Here is a 4948-nt window from a genome sequence, read left to right as displayed (position 1 = left end):
ATAAGAAGGAGTTAAGTGGTATGACATTTATTGAATGCAACTAAACTATATGAATCCTACCTAAATGCAATTATCTAAGCAAATGGAAATGCTTAGTTCAAACATGTCAAATTGCCAAGAGAGCATGTGTAAGCACAAGTGCTAGGCAATAGGAATTAATTCCAACCACAATTGTATTGAATTATCAACAAGAATTTAAACTTGCAAGAATATAGATAACATGGGTGAACACATGCAATTGAACTTTTGAACCTTCACCGGATGTGTATCCGCTCTATTCACTCAAGTGTTTAAGGGTCAATTCACTCAATTCTCTTCTAATCAAGCTTTCCAAAATTTGATTTTCTTCTAACAATCAACATTTATTCAATGCATGCATACATTCATCATGAGGTCTTTCATTTAGGTTGTAATGGGGTTAGGGTCAAGGTAGGCTCATTTATTGTTAAGTGGACTAGAATTTGAATCTTTGATTAGCATAGGCTTCCCCACCTAACTATATAATGACCTATACAAGTTCAAACTATTCTAACTACCCATTCTTCACTTTTTTCTTACATATTCATGCATTTCCTATTTGATTCATAACACCTATGCATTGATTCCTTTTTATTGACTTCACTTTGGGGCAATTTGTCCCCTTTTTATTATTTTCTTTCTTTTGTCTTTCTTTTTCTATTCTTTTTTTTTCTATTCTCTTCTTTTTTTTTCTTTTCCTTTCTTTTTTTTCTTTTTTTTTTGTCAAACTATACACAAGAACATCAATGCATAAGGTCTATTCATTCGATCAATACATGAGTATGTACCCAATTCCTAATCATGAAAGTATACTACCCCTTTTATCCCATCCAATGTTCCCAAGCCTCACCAACTTTGAATAATAAACACTCTCACTAGCCTAGACTAATCAAAGATCCAAACAAGGACTTTTATTGGTTTTTCGCCTTGGGCTTGTAATGTGCTAAAATGAGAATAAGTTGGTTAAGCATAGGCTCAAAATTGGCTAACAATGGAGAATAAAAGGTTGGCTATTTGGGTAAGTGAGCTAATGAAATGATGGCCTCAATCATATAAACGCATAAATACAAGAAATAGATGGACATATAGAATCAAGCAAATCAAGGATTACAATCATAGAAAGAGAATAATTTCACACAAGAACGGAAAATAAATGGTTATAAAGTGTAACCACATCAATAGGCTCAAGTCTCACAAGCTTGTGTTCTTGGTTCAATACATGCTTCACAAAGTATGAAATTCAAGCAAGTTTTACCAAAAATTTTCTTTTCAATCAATTGGGTTGATGCCCTATATTTAAACTTCTTGGAAACTTTCAATGTTTGACTAGGCATTGTTGTGATTGAAAAATTCAAAAATTTTCTTAGTTCACCCTTTCCTTTTTCACCTAAAATCACTTTCTTATGCAAAAAGGGTGACTAAGTGTTTGCAAGTCAAAATATGATTTCTAATCACAACCACGAATTAAAAAGAAAGATATGCAAAAATGTATAAAGAAAAATTCAACTAAAAGTAAAAGTATGAAATCTATCATCTAAAACATCTAAGGATATCCATAAGCATCAAAGTATCTAAAATCCAAAATAAGTAGTAAAAGTATCAAGCAGTAAAAGTATCCAAAATAAACTCAAAATACATCAAATATATACAAAGAGTGTGCAAAGTAAGATAGCTAGCAAAGTGGCCAAAATGTTCACCGGTATCTAATGATGCCACCGGCTACCTCCCCACACTTAAGATAAAGCATCGTCCTCGATGCTAATCCTGAGGATCAGGGATAGGTACACCGATAGGCTCTGGCTGTGGCTGTGGTACCGGCTGAGACTCTTGTGTCTGAGGTGGTGCCTCCATATGTGCTGGCTTAGTCTGGAAATCTGTGTGCTCCTCCTCATGGGTCTCCTCATCGGAACCGGAGGACTCTGGTAGAGCAGGGAGGTTATGGGAGTTGCAGAAATGGAAATGGAGGTTGGGGAGGAAGAAGGGCGCGACTGCGCGATGCTCGTTGCGCATTAGGTTATCATATTTTTTTTGAAACGACGCGGGCGTGCACCTTGCGCGTCCGCGTGCATTAACGAAACTAGGGACCTACGCGTGCGCGTACAGCGCGCTTAGGCGCGGAAGATCAAAATAGGTAAAGACGCGTGCGCGTACCGTGCGCGCACGCGTGAAAGGAGTTGGGCTGTAGGCTTAGGGTTGGCCCATAGGAGGCCTAACTCTCTGGTCAATGGCCTGGTGGTTGCACTACTTAAGCTTGCGCGTACGCGGCATGCACGCGTCCGCGCGAGTTGAATTGGGCCAGGGGCTTAAGGATGGCCCAGAGCTGGCCTAACTCTCTGGGGCATGGCGCAAGATTTTGCAGCAGCAACTCGACGCGTACGCGGCAGGTGCGCGTACGCGTGCTATTCCCTATAGTTGTATGGCGCGCACGCACGTAGTGTGCGTCAGCGTGGAGTGAATTGGGCTCGAGGCACAACGCTGGCCTAGGAGAGGCCCAACTCTCTGGATTATGGCTGATGATGCATCCGCTCATGGACGCGTGCGCGTACAGCGTGCGCGCGCGTCCTCCCCCCTATTTTTCTTTCTTTTTTTTTTGAGAAGATGCCTAAAAGCTCTAAATTGCCCAAAGACTCCCCATGGTGCCTACAACTCCTTATTTAGTCAAAACCTACACTTTTTAAAATGCAAGTTGGTTTTAAGATTTATTCTATTTCTACTAATCACAACATACATGTTAATATTCTAGCTACTAATGTATACAAACAAGCTAATTATGATATGCAGACCTACCTACAATGGTAACTCAAATCACTTATTAAGCAAGGTTGGAAGAGAGTGGAAAGAGTTTACCATGGTGGGGTGTCTCCCACCTAGCACTTTTAGTTAAAGTCCTTAAGTTGGACATTTGGTGGAGTCCTTGCTAGGGTGGCTTATGCTTAAACTCTTCTTCGAATCCCCACCAATGTTTGCACTTCCAATAGCCTCCGGGATCCCAATTTAAACGTACAAGGCCTTCAAGGGGGCCTAAGCAAGTAACAAGGCCCTTAAGTTGATAGTGGTCTATGTATGTTCCGGGGTCCCATACTTTATTTGTTGACCCCTTTTCTTCATGATCTTTATGCTTCCAATAGGGTAACAAACTTATTGAATTCTCCTTGTAACTCATACTTATCATCCTAATCCCATTGAATTTGGCTTCACTCCACCTTTGAGATTCAAAGTTTGATATTCCATCCTTTATGCATCTTGATTCAATTTGTCCACCAACATCTAATCCGTTCTTACTCTCTAGCCCACAAAGAGATCTAAGTTGGCCGTCTATTTCTAACAATGCATATTGATATGGGCCAAGAAAATTAAAGGATGAGATGGTTACCCACTTAATTTGTGATTGGGACGGCGACTTAGCAAGGAAGATATCCAATGGTCTTGACATTGTAGGTTCCACTTCCTTTGGCTCCTCCATGATGATTTCCATCTTTGGATAACTTTCTTTAAATTCTTCTTGTTTGCTAACTTCCTTCAAACCTTTATCATTGATCAAGTCATGTGTTGGAGGTTGCGCACCCTCCTCAACATAGATTTCACATTCGATGGGGGAAGCTTCAACAAGATCACCATTGTCACTTGATGTAGAGTTTCATTGTCACTTGATGTAGAGTTAATTTCGTTGGTGGAACTTCCGTTGGTGGAACTTCCTTCTTGTTCAACCTCCTCTAGGTCTTCTTCCACTTCTTTATTTTTAACAATCTTCATTTCCTCCGCTTGTTGCAATACATACTCCAATTCCTTGCGCTCAACTTGAGATTCTAAAGTCTCTCTCATACCTCCCTCTTTGGTTGCTTTCTCACAATCATCCGTGAACTCATTTCGGTTGTGATATGAATCCCAAGAATCTATCTTTTGACGGATGGTTGCTTGAAGTCGATCCATTTCTTCCTTGAAACGATCCCTTAATTCTTGTTCCGCTTTACTAACATAAGTAGGATCATATTGCTCTTGGATTAATGGGCATTGATATGCTTCCATGGAGGTTTGTGGCGGAGAGGGGAATTCATGATATGGTTGGAAAGAAGATTCATCAAAACTTTGAGGTGGGAAGTTATTTTGGTTATTAGAGGAGGGTGGGATTATGCGGGACGTAAATTCTTGGAGGGTAGAGGTGAAACTAGTGAAGGCGGTTTGGAGTTCTTCTTGCTCTTGAAGAATGATACCAAGTGTATCATTCATGGGGATTTGAGTTGGAAAGTAAAGATGTTGGAGTGGAGGTGATTCAAGGGTTGCTTGTTCATAATCGTCACAAGGGTATGCGTAGGGGGAATATAGATTTGGATCATATGTAGGCAATTGGTGGAAATAAGGTGTGGGTTGAGAATATGGTATATAGAATGGTGGTGGTTGAGAGGTATAACCATGATAAGAATCATCATGTTCATAGGAATGATATGCATTATAGGAAGGATTACCATCATAGTAACTTGAAGGGGAAGGTTGCCATAGTGATTGCTCATATGGATATGGCTCCCCTCCTGAGAATTCGTCTATCCCATAATGTGAGCCATCATTCAAGTTTTCATCACTTACAAAGTAGTCATAGTCATATCCAAAACCACAAGGACGAGAATTCATAGTGGCAAATAGAAACAAAACCTATAGAGATCTTAAAACTAACAAAAACTAACAAACAAACAAAAGACAAACATATTCACAATATTCACATATTTACATTAACCAAAAACATGGCACTCATGCGCATTCCCCGGCAACGGCGCCATTTTGACGAATGAATTTTTGCCGGTATAGAAATTATCAAGTAATCAATCGTAGTATAGTCTAAACCGACGCAAAATCCATCATCAAACAAATCTACAATCTATAACCGAGAGTATTAGTCCCGAGTCGTTCTTCCCTAGGAATGCTACAAGGATGCATG

The sequence above is a fragment of the Arachis duranensis genome, chromosome 6 (genome assembly GCF_000817695.3).
Source record: "Arachis duranensis cultivar V14167 chromosome 6, aradu.V14167.gnm2.J7QH, whole genome shotgun sequence".
Lineage (NCBI taxonomy): Eukaryota > Viridiplantae > Streptophyta > Magnoliopsida > Fabales > Fabaceae > Arachis > Arachis duranensis.
The sequence above is the reverse complement of the archived record's forward strand: the minus strand, read 5'-3'. Positions refer to the sequence as shown.